Genomic DNA, 17,684 nt, shown 5'->3' with positions numbered 1-17,684 from the left:
TATTGTAAGCTGAATTGAGCGCTCTATACTTTAGGAGGAAAGAAGGAATAGAAATCTTTTAAATAAATAAATACATAAATGAATGAATGAATAATATATGGCCATTCTGGGACAGACAAGCTTTTTCTGGGGCTCAAGATTTTTCTCCGTGAACCCAATGTGTGCACTAGCTGGTGCTGAGTTCAGTAGGGCAGCCTCAGGCAGATCCAAGATCCTGCTCAACCCTGATGCTCACCAGATGATTGGAATACCATAAGACTGAGCTGCAAATCATGAGGTCCCTGGTTTTAATCTTGCCTCTGCCATGAACTCGCTATTTGGCTTTGGGCAAGCCACTATCTTTCTCTCAGCCCCAGTTCCCTGGGGATGGAGTTAAACCAGTGCTTGCTTACCTTAAAGCAGTGGTTCCCAACCTGGAGGACATGTACCCTCAGAGGTACTTGCCAGGACCTTTAGGGGTATTTGAAAAAGAATTGAATAATGGTGGAAAAAGGCAGGTCTGTATTAGAATGCCTTGCAGGGCTGGCAAAGCAGGCAGCTGGCTGGCTGTGAAAGCCCCAGCAATTGCTAGTTTCTGGTAATCAATATGTGAATTATCAGATCTGGATCAGTAGTTTAAAACATAAATTTGAAATAACAGCAACTATATTAATTACAAACATTTGTAATATAATATAAGGGGTACAATTTATGGAAATGGGCTGCCAAGGCGTACAGAAAAAAACATTGGCAACCACTTCCTTAAAGGATTACACCAAGACAACACGTGAAGTGAACACAAGAAGAGCCCCGCTGGGTCAGGCCAAAGGCCCATCTAGTCCAGTTTCTGATATCTCACAGTGGCGCACCAAATGCCTCAGGGAGCACACAGGACGAGACCTACATCCTTACGCCCTCCCTTGTATCTGGTATTCTGAGGTAGCCTAAAATCAGGTTGCACATATCCATCATGACTTGTAACCTGCGATGGCTTTTCCTCCAGGAATCTGTCCAATCCCCTTTTAAAGGCATCCAGGCCAGATGCCATCACCATATCCTGTGGCAAGGAGTTCCACAGTCTAATTACACGTTGTGTCACAAACAGTGCATTGCACACTCAGAAAGTGCTATATAAAAATGTTAAGTATTACCATAAGATGGTCTTTAGCAAACCATCCTCTCTGGGCAGCCTACCTTACAAGGTAGTTGTTTTTTTTGAGGAACAATATCAAGGTGGATTATAACCTGCTGACCTCTTTGGAGAGGAAATCTAAGGCTGCAGTCCTATACTCACTTTCCTGGAAGTAAGCCCCATTGAACACAATGGGACTTACTTCTGAGTATACATGCATAGGACTGTCTCTGCAGAAGTGCGCGTGGCCTCTAGGACATCCAGTGCCTCGGGAACAAAGTGCCAGGTAAGACACTGCAAGTTTAACCTCAGTGCGAGTTCAGCAGCAGTGCGAGGAGGCCAGGGCCCCAGACACTGTCCTTCTCTTCCCTTGAGAAGAGGGCAGCAAACCAGTGAAGGGTTTTTAAGTACCCCTAAACAAAAAAAACAAAAAAAAAAACTATGCAGTCAGACAGCCAGCAGCAGGGTGGGGGCTATCCAGTGTTTTGCATCGAATGCCACATGAATGACTATATGCCTCTGGGGCATGTCATGGGTGTGTCCTCAGTGCAAGGAGCTCCAGGGACTCAGCTCCCTTGAAGCCTTGGTGGTCGACCTGGAGAAGCGGAGGAAGGCAGAGAAGGACCGTGGGGAGACTTCCAGGGACAATCAGGCTTCGTCCCAACCTCAGGCATGCATCTTCTCAGCTCACGGGGTAGGAAGTCTCGGGGCTGGAGGACGTCATCCCGGAGAGGAGGGAAACAATTCCCTAGGGGGGACCCCTTCTCCAGGGACGGGCCCGTATCCGAACGCACTCAGGATATTCCTCGGCAGGAGGGGAGTCGGGGGCTTCTTGTAGTGGGGGATTTGATTATTAGAAACATAGAGGAGGGTTTGCTACGGATGTGAGGACTGCATGGCGACTTGCCTGCCTGGTGTGAAGGTTGCAGACACCACTTCTCATCTAGACAGGCTGGTAGACAGTGCTGGGGAGGAGGCAGTGGTTGTGGTGCATGTTGGCACCAATGATGTGGGCAAGTGTAGCTGGGAGGTCCTGGAGGCCAAATTTAGGCTATTAGGTAGGAAGCTGAAAGCCAGGACCTCAAAGGTAGTGTTCTCGGAAGTGCTACCTGTTCCACGCACAGGGCCAGCTAGGCAGGCGGAGATCAGGGGTCCCAATGCGTGGCTGAGATGGTGGTGAAGGGAGGAAGGGTTTAGATTCGTTAGGCACTGGGGAACATTTTGGGACAAACAGGGCCTGTAGAAGAGGGACGGGCTTCACTTGAACCAGAATGGACTGCTGGCGCATAACATTAAAAAGGTGGCAGAGCAGCTTTTAAACTGATCCCTGGGGGAAAGCCGACAGGAGCCAAGGGGCATCCAGTTCGGAAGTCCTCATCCCTATGGGACGAGGATGGGGAGGTTGGAGAACAACAAGGTAAAGGCAGAGTAGGAGAAGAAATTGGGAATGGTAGCATGATGGGATGTGATAGACGGTTTGGCACAGTGAGAGGATGTAGGGACAAAGGAGCTAATAAGCAGCCCATCCTGGGGCATTCCATGTACAAATGCTTTTATGCAAATGCCCGAAGATGGGAGAACTGGAATGCCTGATGACAAGGGAAAACATTGAAATCAGTGGGATACCGCAATCCCGGGCTATAAACTCTACAGGAGGGACAGGCAGGGGCGTGTTGGAGGTGGGGTGGCCGTTTACGTTAAGGAAGGGATAGAATCCAGCAAAGTAGAGATTGAAGGCGGGTCCAACTCCACCATAGAATCTCTGTGGGTAAAATTACCAGGCCTCAGGAGGAATGTAATGCTGGGGGCGAACTATCGTCCTCCAGACCAGAAACCGGAAGGGGACCTTGAAATGAGGAAACAGATCAGGGAGGTGACAAGGAGGAACAGGGCTGTAATCATGGGGGACTTCAATTATCCTCATATAGACTGGGTCAATTTGTGTTCTGGTCACGAAAAGGAGACCGAATTCCTTGACATGTTAAATGACTGTGCCTTAGAGCAGCTAGTCATGGAGCCCACCAGAGGACAGGTGACTCTGAATTTAATATTGTGCGGTACTCAGGACCTGGTTAGAGATGTCAGTGTTACGGAGCCGTTGGGGAACAGTGATCATGCTGTGATCTGTTTTGACATGCACGTCGGGGGAAGAATACCGGGCAAATCTCTCACAAAAACCCTTGACTTCCGATGAGCGGACTTCCCTCAAATGAGGAGGCTGGTTAGAAGGAGGTTGAAAGGGAAGGTAAAATGAGTCCAATCTCTACAGAGTGCATGGAGGTTGCTCAAATCAACAGTAATAGAGGCCCAGTGAAAGTGTATACTGGAATGGAAGAAGGGCTTGACTAAGTCCAGGAGGGTGCCCGCATGGCTAACCAGCCAAGTTAGAGAGCCCGTAAAGGGCAAGGAAGCTTCCTTCTGTAAATGGAAGTCTTGCCCTAATGAAGAGAATAAAAAGGAACATAAACTGTGGCAATAGAAATGTAAGAGGTGATACAGGAGACCAAGAGAGACTATAAGGAACGCATGGCCAGCAACATTAAGGGGAATAATAAAAGCTTGTTCAAATATGTTAGAAGCAGGAAACCCGCCAGAGAAGTGGTTGGCCCTTTGGATGGTGAGGGAGGGAAAGGGGAGATAAAAAGAGACTTAGAGATGGCGGAGAAATTGAATGAGTTCTTTGCATCTGTCTTCATGGCAGAAGACCTTGGGCAAATATCGCTGTCTGAACGGCCGCTCCTGACCAAGGAATTGTCAGATAGAGGTTGAAAGAGAAGATGTTTCAGACCTCATTGATAAATTAAAGATCAGTAAGTCACAGGGCCCGGATGGCATCCACCCAAGGGTTATTAAGGAATTAAAGAATGAAGTTGCTTGTAGCATATGCAGAAGCACTGGGCTTTAGAGCTTTAGGCAAGACATGGCAACAACAACAGGCAAACCTGTTCTACTTTCAGAGCACACTCTGAAACCGCAGCCTTGTTCCTTGCCTAACTATAAACAGGATGGATAGTATTTTAAAGATGTGCTTCTTATCTCAGTCTATGGAATGTGTTGCTGCCAGCTAGTTGCAGCTAGTGTAATCTCTGACCGACAGTAAACTCTGTATTGCTTGAGAATAAATAAAAAGGCTTGGAAGAGGTTGGGCAAAAATCATCATATCTGTTCCAGCTTCCGGCTTCCTCCCTGCATCTACCTTTGAATCTTGTCTGCGTCTCTTCCTTGCTTTTGCTCCTATGCCACATCAAGCAGCCATGACCCTTGAGTCTCAGGCTGCTTCCCAGCAAAATCGTTGCTACAGTTGCTGATCTCTTGACTAAAATATGCAACTTGTCCCTCAAAACGGCCATGGTGCCAGAGGATTGGAGGATAGCAAATGTCATACCAATCTTTAAAAAGGGAAAGAGGGGGGACCCAGGAAACTATAGGCCAGTCAGCCTAACATCTATACCAGGTATAGATGAACACATAGACGAACAAGCCTTGCTGAGGGAGAAGCAGCATGGCTTCTGTAAGGGCACGTCCTGCCTCACAAACCTTTTAGAATTCTTTGAAAAGGTCAACAGGCATGTGGATGCGGGAGAACCCGTGGACATTTTATATCTGGACTTTCAGAAGGCATTCGACATGGTCCCTCACCAAAGGCTACTGAAAAAACTCCACAGTCAGGGAATTAGAGGGCAGGTCCTCTCCTGGATTGAGACCTGGTTGTGACCAGGAAGCAGAGAGTGGGTGTCAATGGGCAATTTTCACAATGGAGAGAGGTGAAAAGCGGTGTGCCCCAAGGATCTGTCCTGGGACCAGTGCTTTTCAACCTCTTCATAAATGACCTGGAGATAGGGGTTAGCAGTGAGGTGGCTAAGTTTGCAGATGACACCAAACTTTTCCAAGTGGTGAAGACCAGAAGTGATTGCGAGGAGCTCCAGAAAGATCTCTCCAAACTGGCAGAATGGGCAGCAAAATGGCAGATGCGCTTCAATGTCCGTAAGTGTAAAGTCATCCACATTGGGGCAAAAAATCAAAACTTCACATGTTTTGGGTTCTAAACATGTGGGTTCTGAGCTGTCTGTGACAGATCAGGAGAGAGATCTTCGGGTGGTGGTGGACAGGTCGATGAAAGTGTCAACTCAATGTGCAGTGGCAGTGAAGAAGGCCAATTCTATGCTTGGGATCATTAGAAAAGGTATTGAGAACAAAATGGCTAATATAATGCCGTTGTACAAATCGATGGTAAGGCCACACCTGGAGTATTGTGTCCAGTTCTGGTCGCCACATCTCAAAAAGGACATAGTGGAAATGGAAAAGGTGCAAAAGAGAGCAACTAAGATTATTACTGGCCTGGGACACCTTCCTTATGAGGAAAGGCTATGGCATTTGGGCCTCTTCAGCCTAGAAAAGAGATGCCTGAGGGGGTACGATTGAGACATACAAAACTGCATGGGGAGGATAAAGTGGATAGAGAGATGCTCTTTACACTCTCACATAACATCAGAACCCGGGGACATCCACTAAAATTGAGTGTTGGGAGGGTTAGGACAGACAAAAGAAAATATTTCTTTACTCAGCGTGTGGTTGGTCTGTGGAACTCCTTGCCGCAGGATGTGGTGACGGCATCTGGCCTGGATGCCTTTAAAAGGAGATTGGACAAATTTGTGGAGGAAAAAGCCGTCATGGGTTACAAGCCATGATGTGTATGTGCAACCTCCTGATTTTAGAAATGGGCTATGTCAGATGGAAGGGAGGGCACCAGGATTCAAGTCTCTTGTTATCTGGTGTGCTCCCTGGAGCGTTTGGTGTGCCGCTGTGAGATACAGGAAGCTGGACTAGATGGACCTATGTCCTGATCCAGTGGGCTGTTCTTATGACTGAGCTGTGAATCTTTTAATAGCTGCTTGACAGAGACAAGAAAACAACAGGTGGGGCTTTCCCCACCTCTGCCTAGGCACAAGCATGCTATCTGTTGAATTTCTGCCTGCCTATGAATTTCTGCCTGCCTATGCAGGTGTTAACAACCAAAGGAGTCCTGCTGGGAGTGGGGAAGGTGGAGATAATACCCTAAGCTGGATGGAAAGGAACAGCAGTACCTCCTCTAGCACTGGGCACTCTGGTGCATGCGCATACCCTGGGAGTGGTCTTTTGACACAACCAGCCTGTCTTCTAGTTCGAACGCCTCTTGGCGCGCGCTGCAAAGTTCACTGGCGTTCGCTCCCCGTGGGCGAGGCTTCTTCAGCTGCGCGCGAACTGAACCGCTCGCGCAGGCGCGGGGGGAGATTCTGCCCGCTTCCCTCACGCTGTAATAGCACCCAGGCGAGTCTCGTGCGGACCTCAAAGGCTGCGCGAGATCCAGTCACGCGCGCAAAACGGGCGTGGTGGAGCACCCCGTTGCCATAGTTTCAAAAGAACCGCCTCCCGTGAGGCAGGAGTAGTACTTCAGGGGGCGGGTGGAAAGACAAAACCGTTGACAGAAACTCAAATCCTCGTGCTCCCCTCCCCCACACTGGTGCCCTGTCAGCCCCTCACAGCGATCCAAACGGGCGCGCCTCCTCCCCCCGCCCCTGGTCACGTCGTCATTCAGTTCTCCCCTGGCTGAGGCTGCAGTCCTACCCACACTCACCTGGAAGTAAGTGCCATTGACTATAGTGGAACTTGCTTCTGAGTAGACCTGCATAGGCTTATGCATGTCTACTCAGAAGTAAGTGCCACTATAGTCAATGGGGCTTACTCCCCGGTAAGTGTGGGTAGGACTGCAGCCTCAGACACGCCAGTTTTCCCTCACATGTTAAGTGCACAAACACCTCCCTTTCGTTAAAAAAAACAAAACACTGAACATAAGAAATGATCACATATATATGTGTGTGTATATATACACACATACATATACCTATATATAATATATAATGTACATGTATATAACATGTAATTATTATTTATAATAATTGATAATAATAATAATAGAATAGAATGTTCTATTATTACAGCTGTTTTTTACATGCAGATACCTGCATGAATGGAGGAAGAAATAATGACTGCTGGAGCAGTTGCGATGTATTTTGCGCATGTAAAAAACACGTATAAAAATATACATTAAAATATGTATATAAATATTGTACACTACCTTGGCCGCTGCCTGTTGGGGGGGGGGAGGAAAGGAGGAATACAAATAAATAAATTTTAAATATTGTGTACATAATATTGTCACATTGTGTACTGCACATAATCACAATGTACAAACACCCCCTTTCTTTTTTTGTGTTTTTTTTTTTAAATACTAAACTTAGGTTTTGAAAAACAATAGCTGGGGTTTTTTCAGACACAAAAACCTGCAATCTGCAGCACAAACATGGGGAGAAATGACTGCTGTTTCTGAGCAGTCACAACATATTTTGTGTGTATAGAAATATATATAAAAAATATTGTACTCATGCCTTGGGCATCGCCTGTTGGGGGTGGGGAAGGCAAGCTATAAATAAATAAACAAGCAAACAAAATGTTTCTATTACTTTTGAGATCCCACCCCTCACATGCTTGACAGAGGCAGGAACAACTCTCACAGAGCTTTCGTTTAACAACTTTACCTTTATTTTGTGTGTGTGTTTTGGCATTCCATTTTATAATTAAAGGGTTATTTTATTGCCTTCTGAAGGAAACACTGAAAATAAATTCAAACTACACCAACAACAAAACTCCCTCACAGAAATTCCTTTCACGCTCCTCCTTCCCACTCAAGAAGGTCTTCATTGCCTCCTAGTGACATTCAACTTCCCCCTCAGAGATCTCAGACTTTTCTCCTACTGCCTGAAAAGACTTGGGCACCCCTAAACTTGCAACTTGCACCCCCATATTTTCATAAGAACCTCAATTCAGGCCCTCAAGTCTCTTCACAAGAAAAAAAAACAAAAATGGCAGTTTTAGGGCACAATCCTGTGCAGGTCTACTCAGAAGCAAGTCCTATTGAGTTCAGTGGGACTTACTCCCAGGAAAGTGTGGTTAGGATTGCAGCCTTTTGCATTTACAGTATTTAGGCTATTTTTACCCAACTTCCACCCCCAAGATATATTAATGCACATCGCAATAATTAAAGCTAATTTTGCACATCACTATATAATTAAAGTTAATTTTATTATTAATTTTATTAGTAGAATGTATAGGCTCCTTTTTCACCCAGTCATGCTTCACCAAAGTTGTTTACATGAGACATAAAAACAAAAATAATCACATTGGGAACGAAACCAATTCTGAAAGCAAACAAAGCCCTCAGTGATAAACTTAATAAGCAGGCAGGCGAAGATGCTCACAACTAGGCTGCTTGCTTGCTGCCAAGCATTGGTTGCAGCTCAAAACATTGATTTTTATGTGGCCAAAATGGCTGGAAGGCAGAAAGAAATCATTTTTAATATGGTGCTTCCAGGCTAGAAGCTGCAGTTCTGTGCAGGAGGGGGCTAACAGATTCACCTCATCAATTTCCAGAGTTCTCTAAGGGAAGCCATGGCCATTACATTGGTATGAAACTGGCATAGATAGGCTTGGGGAGGGGGGGTTTGAAGCATAATGTCATACACCAATTCAATATACTTAAAACGGGCAATGTACACAGGGACTTGTGCTGATCCTTGCCGATCTGAGTGGCGAACCAGGAACTAACAGAATCAGTGTGGCTGGCAGAATTTTGAAAAGTTGCATTCACCACTTAAGCCATTTCTGTCCAACGTTGCATATATGCAACAGGGACCAACAGGGATCTGTGGGCTGGGCAGAAATAGTTTAAAGTAGAAAACTGAAGTCGATGGGACTACTTACAGGTAGATTTGAATCTGGACAGTAAAAACTCATCAAATTTGGGATATTAATTAAATGTCTATTTCCAAATTATCTTTGTTGCACAGGATAAACATATCACATCCCTCACAGTACTGTGAGGATTCTCTTTGTTTACTGTTGTTTAGCCAACTTTGGCTACAATCTTATGCAAACTTTCTTGGGAGTAGGCCCCATTGAACACAATGGGACTTATTTCTGAGTAGACCTACATGGGCTGTCAGTTTTTACAGACTCCTGCGGTGAATATGCTAAGTTGCCTTTCAGGCTGGTTCTGTTCATTTTGATGCCTCCATATGAAATGAGAAGGCAAAGCACAGTTCTTGAACTGTGTATTGCTCAGTTTCCAATGAGCTGATAGTCTACATGCAGGACATGTACAACACCATGATCCCACCTTCAGGTTATCACCCATTTTATTAACCTGTAGAACTTGTACTTAGAGACATCACAGGAACAGAACAGTCGAAAAGAATAACTTCTTGTAGTCATCCAATTAACTTCCTCTTCTCTGCCACAATGCACCCTATTCCACTATTCCATGCCACTGGAACATCACCAGAACAAGTTCTTTCTTTGTGCAGGTGATGTCCCATTGGCATAAGGGTTACACCAATGTACTGTATATTTTTTTCTGAACATATGAAGCTACAATACAGTACTGTCTACGCTGACAGCAGCTTTCCAAGTTTCATATAGTGTTTTTTCCCAACCCTACCTGGACATACGGAGGATTGAACATGGGATATTCTACATACAAGGCAGGTGCCCTGCCACTGAGCTACAACCCTTTCACCCTTCTGTCAGTGTGCTGTATTTTCTAGTGTGAATGGGGATTAGGGAGTAATCTTGTACAGTGGCATCACTAGGCTTTGGGTCACCTGGGTGGGAGGCCAGCGCATCACTCCCATGATGGACCTCCTCCCATGCAGTGGATGAGGCAATGACCCAGGTGATTGGTGTGTTCCATTGCCCCGCCCCCACTGGTTTTTTGGCTATACCTTTTGATAGAATACAGACATTTCAATGCAGTATGTTTCATTGCATTCTGCATGAAATATACATCGATTGATATATAACATGATGGTATTATTCCTACAAACCGTGATTTTAGCAATTTAAGTCACTAGTAGTGCCACCCCCTTCCGTGTGCATCACCTGGTGCAGCCCGCAACCCCCTAGCGATGCCACTGATCCTGTCCCATTCAGTGGTCATAAAATGGGGATAAGATTGTTACTTTTCTAATGAACTAGGACATACATTTGTAGAACCTGTAGTTCAGATCTCCAGTACTCTTTTTTATTATGTTTCACAAAGCACTTTATAGTAAGTTCTGACAAAGGACAGGACAAAACTGTACAGAGGAAAGTTACGTTTGGTTGGCAGCCCTTGGTACTTTGAAAATGCAGAAGAGGCTTTGAGCTGGTTTCTCATCTAGGTGACTCTCCAGCAAGGAAATTTATATTTGCAACCTTTGTGCTGTTAACCTCTGCTCATTCTCCAAAGAGCAAAATCAAGAGGAAATCTTAAAAGATTGTCACATCCAAAGGTTCAAAGAACAAAAAATGGAGGGTTTCACACAATCACGCCTACAAGGCTTAAAATATCCTCTCCAAACAGCCCTTACAAAATGCTTCCTTCAAGAGCATAAAGGGGGAAAGCTACAGCATACCTGTATTTCTTCTATCACATTCCAAGGGAAAGAAAATACAGAAGTGTCCCATGCCAAAAAAGGCAGCATTGTGGACTAAAATCTGAAGGTTGACATCATAACTTGTTACATATCTCTGATGTTAGCAGAACCAACTGACTGAGAGAAATCATTGACTGATCCATCTTTTTATCATCTGTCAGTTCATTCATCCAGTCTATATTGAGAATCTTTAGTTTCAAGCAACACTCAGAATCAGCTTCTATAAACATTCACACATTGAGGCAGCATACAAAAAAGTCATACTACCTTCACACACAACAAGAACAGTTTGCAGAAAAAAATTGCAGCAGTGGACAATCCAGATGAAGAGACTGCTCACATGGCTGGAATGCTAACCTGTGGTATGAGGTAATCTTCATAGCCCCAAATTAAAATGTCACCTTTTCCAATTTCTCTAGTAATTGGCAAGCAGTAGATCACTTGTGAACCCAGTTTCAGCCTTGTATCTGACCTGGAACTCCCTAACTGCATGTCTTATTCTCCATTTCAGCCTTCTGGGTACCCTGGAATGACTGAAAAGATTTGGGGGAACAGTCCTTGAACTTAATTTCTAGGGAGAATCTAGTAAAATAACTATTCTTAATACTTTGTGTAAGGTCTCTAGCAGTCTCAGTGGTGGACCTGTTGGCTCGGAATCCACACTGCGATTCTGGATAGACGCTCTCTGCAAGTACCTGGAGCCTCATTAGTACAACTCGGGCAAACAGCTTTCCTACAACGCTAAGGAGAGAGATGCCGCGGTAGTTGTTGCAGTCACCCCTGTCACCTTTGTTCTTGTACAGCGTGATGATGTTTGCATCCCTCATGTCTTGAGGTACTCCACCTTCTCTCCAGCAGAGACAGAGGATTTCATGCAGCTCAGTGACGCATTGATATCTGAAGGCCTTAGGGATGGACCTCAACAAGTGGGAAACCCTGGCCTCTGAGCAGCCCGCTTGGAGGCAGGCTGTGCAGCATGGCCTTTCCCAGTTTGAAGAGACACTTTGCCAACAGTCTGAGGCTAAGAGGCAAAGAAGGAAGGCCCATAGCCAGGGAGACAGACCAGGGACAGACTGCACTTGCTCCCGGTGTGGAAGGGATTGTCACTCCCGGATTGGCCTTTTCAGCCACACTAGACGCTGTGCCAGAACCACCTTTCAGAGCGCAATACCATAGTCTTTCGAGACTGAAGGTTGCCAATACATCTAGCAGTCTTAGGAACACACAACCTTGCTTGTTATTAATTAATTTATTCATTATGATTAATAAATACAAATATTTCTTTCTAGATATTTTTTTTATCTAGTAAACCTATGTGGGTCACGATAGATTGTCATTTTTAAAAGTGTGTCCTGGTGCTAAAAAGATTCTTCTGTCAAATTAGGCTTACACAGATCAATTTAAAACTCACAACAATGTGTAGCACAATCAAAGCATTAGACACAATGCATAATAATGGCAGCAGAGCAAACTACTGAACTGTAACTAGGGCAGAGACTGAGGATTGTGGTCTTGGGATCATTGGTCATGGGAGTCCACTGGTCAGGAAATGTTATAATTGACAATGTGTTACTGGTCTTACAGAGAACATCATACTGTACCAAAGAGTTTTTTCCCCCACTATAGAGTTGTGATTATGTTATAATTTACTTTAGCCTTGGGGTGCTAAGGCTTCCTATATTTGTCTCCTGTCAGAGAAGGGCATGCTAATATGCAAATAAAACCAGTGTTGGTAATAGCTAAACACCATGGGAATTTCACTTACTGGGGAAATTACAGGAAGCAAAATTTTCCCATCACAACAGCTAGATAAATAATCCATGAGCTACATATCCTCCAAGGGAAGATTTTCAACCTTGGTTATGCAGATGTAATGACCTATTTACTATTCATTGTTTCAATATCCTGCTAAAGAGCTGAAATGCCTGAGGAGGGTAGGAATAATATTTCCCTAATATTTTTTCTTAGTGACAGTCCTTTTTTTCCCTTTCTTAAAGCAAATATTGTGGTTAAAGCTGCTGGATTCCTAAACTGTAATTTCTCAAGCACGATAATATAGATTGTAATTGCCTTTTGAATTGTAGAATTGATATGTACTTTTTCTTTCTCTTGTGATCTTGGGCAGTTTTCACATTTGACACTAAAAAGATAATTGAGATTCTCTGATTCATGCATTTCAAAAATGTATACCCCACCATTCTATGAAAAAACAATCAAAAAGAAAGAATTTCCTGCTCTTGGAAATGAGGTTAGCTTCATGGACCAATTAGCTGGCGAGAATCCTTTGTTTTTCAGTCACTTGGAGAAGAAAACTTTAAGAGAATAAACAATACAGGTATTCTTCTCTTTGCCTGTTGCCCCAATCCTATCCCCCACCACACTATAGAATGCAGCCAACAGGAAGTTGCACTTCATGCAGTGGGGGGGGGGGGGATTGGACAGCCTGCAGGATGTAGGTAAAAATATTTTTACTTACCCCCCAATAGTCTGCCCAAAATCCTATGTGTCTCCTTGGACCTACACTAGCCATTTTGCTGGCATAAGTTAGAGGACAGCCATGGGGTGTTCTGGGGAGGGGTTTTGGGAAAATGATCTGGGCACAAGTCACTACTGCCAGATCCACTCCCTATCTCCCTTGACATGTCCCTGATTTCTCCCCCAACACACCCTATTACTCCCTCTCTCTACCCATGAACTGCCCCCTTCACACTGGCTTACCTGCCATAGTGCAAGTTGCCAGCTGTGGCAGCAGGCCTCTGATGCCGCTGTTGCTGTGCAGTGGCAGTTTGGAAATGGCTGCCATTACTCATTCTTCAACAGTGGGACTACCGTAGATACTCGCCTATACGTCAATCTCATAGATAAATCAAGGGCAGTTTTGAAATCTGAAATTGTCTCTCATCTGAGACATTTCTGTCCTTGTTATGAAACAATGATTTGGTTTGGCACTATACAGTTCCAATGAGATTAGGAACTAGTTTGTCCAGGTATTTTGAGCTATCACACAAAGTACTTCATGCTTCAGAGGTGGCTGCGGTGATTCTGCTTTAGCAATTGCCATCTCAATCTTTGATACTTGGAAAATGAGATTTTATATTTTCAGAGGGCTTATAAGCAGGAAGGTGACATTTCATTAAAAAGGGACATTTTCCTTAATTGCCACCTTTGACAGCTAACTTCACCATTCTAGTCTCCTTCTCTCGCCTTCACTGCAGAGATATGCAGGGCTCAGGGCTATTGTCAAGCATCCGCTTCAAAGTCCTGCATTTATCTGAAACAGAATGTCTTAAGCTTCTGTAGCACAGGGAGCCCTTCATCTATTAACATGCACTGAACATGACTAAATGCAGTCTGTCTCCTATTTAGTGGAGATCATTAAGCTCCTTGACTTCCAGAAAATGGGAGTCTTCTTTTACAAAATCACATGATCTAATTACCTAAAATAGACTGGCATTTAGACTGGCACATAGGCCATAACTTTAATATTTAAAGTCCCTGTTTTGTCAATGTATCTCTTTTTCATCATAAGAATTCTTTCTCAACTACAAAGGCTGTTCTGTGCCTAACCATAAGGATTTGGAGAGATGGATCTCAAACACATATGACATTTCACAAGTAGCTCTTTCCACTAAAATCAGCCATTTTCAACCACTGTGCTGTGGCACACTGGTGCGCCATGGGTGGCCTGCAGGTGTGCTGCAGGAGTTTGGGGGAAGATCATTTGTTAGTAGGGCCACTGGCAGTGGCGGACCTCCCCAGCCTCACACCCTGGGGCAAAGGTCCAAGATGGCACACACCCCCCTGTGGGGACAGGTACCACTCCCTGCTTGCAAATCTGGCCCCCCCCCCCCCCAAAAAAAAACCTGAGGCTCACATTTCTGCAAACAAAATCTCCAATTAAAGGTGCAGAAGCGGACAGGTCAGTTTTGTGTTTCCTGGCTAGCTTGAGGCAAGCTGGAAGAGGTAATCAAACTGCAAACATGTTCATGTGCTAATGAATGTACGATGCCAAGATATATCAATGAGGAAGAGTCCAGCATACCCAAAGTAAGCCAACATGTATGTTTGCTCAGAAGCAGCCTTCTGTTCAAGCAAGCCCAGAAAAGCAACTTTGCTCTCTCTTTCTTTCTGAGAGGGTCTGCTTGTGCAACAGGCCACTGTAAGCAACTTAATGCTAGATGTTTACTCATGTTTACTTATGCTGAAACTAATCATTTATGCAAATGCTTGTTCATGCAATGTTATGAGTAAATTAGTTAGGCTTATATATATGATCCCATAAGACAAACTTGCAAGGATTCATTTCTGCCCTCTCTCAGTTTGAAACAGTTTGAAACAGTTTGAAGTAGGCGAAAGGTACAGCTATATATCAGTCCAATTAAAATGCTATTTGACAGCTAGCAAATGTTCTTTTGAAGGAATTAGAGAGGACCCCAGCTAAAGGAATATCCAGTTTTAAGGAATGTCCAGGCAAACTGCCAAAGGAACTGGTATGTCAAGATGAGTGGCTAATTAGCAAAAGTTGTATTTTGTACAGTTTTAATAGGATGCAATAGGAAAAGCTAAGTTGAATGTTAGAATGTGATTCAACAAGATTTCCTTTTTAGCCAAATAAACAAATAAAGTATACAATAATGCTTAAGAACATATCAAATGCTAGAAGCCTGAGTGTTTAAGCATTTCACAAATAAACAAAGGCAAATTTAGGGGTATGCTCAGAGGACAGAGAGTGGAAGCTGGTCAGGCAGTCCTGAAGGGTGTTGCTCTTGGCAGCCTGCCAGAATGATGAGTTCAGAATGATCCAGTTGTCAAGAAGTTAATTGAATTGATAAATGGAGCCAGGCTGAACAGAGAATACACCCCCAAAAGCTTGAAAGTCAAACTGGACAAAAGGAGCAATTTGGACATAATTAAAGCAGGAAAATAGCTTTAATAATTCCTTATTCTTTAAAGTATTCTTTAAAGTATAGTAGATACAAGTATGGTAGTTTAAGTGAATCTTAATAGGTTAAGAAGAAAAGTTAGTTGGAGTACATTCCAATTCTGTAAGATTCAAAGTCTTGTTTGATGTTTTAACTGAAACATAACTCATAAGGAGATTTGAAAATAATGAGAAGTCAAAGATGCACCTGGCCAGGAAATGAGATAATTAAATAACTTATCTCTTAGTACCACGAAAGAGACATAACTCAAATCATTTTAAGAAAGTTTGAGCTAAGCAGCCATTAATCTGGTCTCACTAATGAGGACACTTGTAAATCAAGTCCAGCTAACTAACATTGTGTCTCTAAGATAAGAGAAACACCTGCATAATGAGGTAATAAATTGTCTATGAAGTTGTCTAATTGGCCAACATTCTTGAAAGTCCACTGGTCAGCAAAACATTAATGAAGCTTCTAAAAGCTGACAGAAAAAGTTAAGTTTAATTAAAATAAATAAGAAAAGAGTTCTAAAAAGGGAAATCTCTATTTAAAAGTTAGTTTCCCTGTACAGAATAAATATATGTTTACTACTATACCTTGCTAACATCTCCTAAAGTACACATATAAGAGAAAACTTAGTTTAAACAATGCTGGCACACAGCCCTATGAAGCCTGGTACTAAGAATGTTAAAGAGATGAAGTCAAGGTCAGGCCAATAGAAGAATAAGCAGAGACAGGCAAAGACAGTAATAATTGGGTGAACAGTGCCGCCTCTGGACATGTTTTATGCAAATTTCTATTTTTCTTATTGGTCAGCTCAACCTAGCCAACCTAATGTCTGTAAAATGAGCTAACACTGATGTCATAATTTCTAGCAAATGAGAGTGTGAGATTTAGAGACAAAGAGGCCAGAATACTATTTAAACAATGTACACCTATGGGAAAGTTGCTTTTTCTCTGGGACACTGAGAGACCACAGCTCTCTGTGTTCCCCATTTTGAACCACCAAGAGAAGCCCATTGCTGGCAATGAATAAAGCTTGAAGATAACCACAATTCTAAGTCTGCTGAGATTGTTTTTGAACCCTGATTCTCCGTGCAGCAAGCTGACAACACTGTTTCATGTCTAGAGCTGTCAACTCATTTATTATTATTTACTTTATTTATACTCCACTTTTCTCCCTGAAGGGACCCAAGGCGGCTTACGATAATCATGAAAAACACAAAATCAGAAACATATGAGTTAAAAACAAGATAAAACATATTAACAAACATTTGATGGGGTGAGGCTAGATTTATGTGGGAGGAGGTCATTCAGATACTTTGGCTGTAAGTCATTTAGGACACAATCCTAGAACGCAGATGGGCTGATGCAAGTCCTTTGTGTTGACCTGGGAGTGTCTCAAAAGTGCCGTAAAGCACTTTTGTGCCACTCGTTGGGCGCATATCTTTGCGCCGGCCTCCCCATGCCGCTGTGGGTCCTGGGGAGAGGATGAATTGTGTCAACTGAGCTTGGCTGACGCAGGGGTCGGGGGCCATGGGAACGGAGGGGAGGAGACGAGAGGGAGGCATTCTGGGGCAGGGACAGGGGGTGGGCAGGTGGCGGGCATTACTGGGGGCAGGTGGGCGGGGAGTGGAAGGTGGGGACAGGATCCAGCATAACTGCTGACCCCATTCCCAGGTGGCCCAGGACAGTCCCGGGCTGCTTGGATTTGTGCCACCTCATCAGGTGGCACAGATCCAAGTAGACCTATTGGGCTGCTGCAGCACGACACGGGGTAAGGGAAAAGTTTTCCCCTTGCCTCGGGCTGCACTGCTTTTGGCTCTGAACTTGCGCTGGATGCAGCGTAGGCCCACTGGCCTGCCTGTCTCCAGCACAAGTTAGGATTGTGCCCTTAAGGTTTTAAAGCACTTTTTGAATTCCGCCCAGAAATAAACTGGAATCTCCAGGAATCAGCATCAGTATCCAGGTGACTACTGTATTTTAACACGCCCTCCAGAAATTGCCAACATCACTTTTTTTTTGGGGGGGGGGGGATCTCCAGAAATAGCTTCCGTCAGAACTGGCAACTCTGTTCACCTCTCCTTCTACTTTCCTAGAAATTATCAGCAGACTAGCAGCCACCAAGTGTCCACAAGTGAA

Source organism: Tiliqua scincoides, chromosome 2 (genome assembly GCF_035046505.1).
Source record: "Tiliqua scincoides isolate rTilSci1 chromosome 2, rTilSci1.hap2, whole genome shotgun sequence".
NCBI classification, from domain to species: domain Eukaryota; kingdom Metazoa; phylum Chordata; class Lepidosauria; order Squamata; family Scincidae; genus Tiliqua; species Tiliqua scincoides.
Note: the sequence above shows the minus strand (reverse complement) of the source record.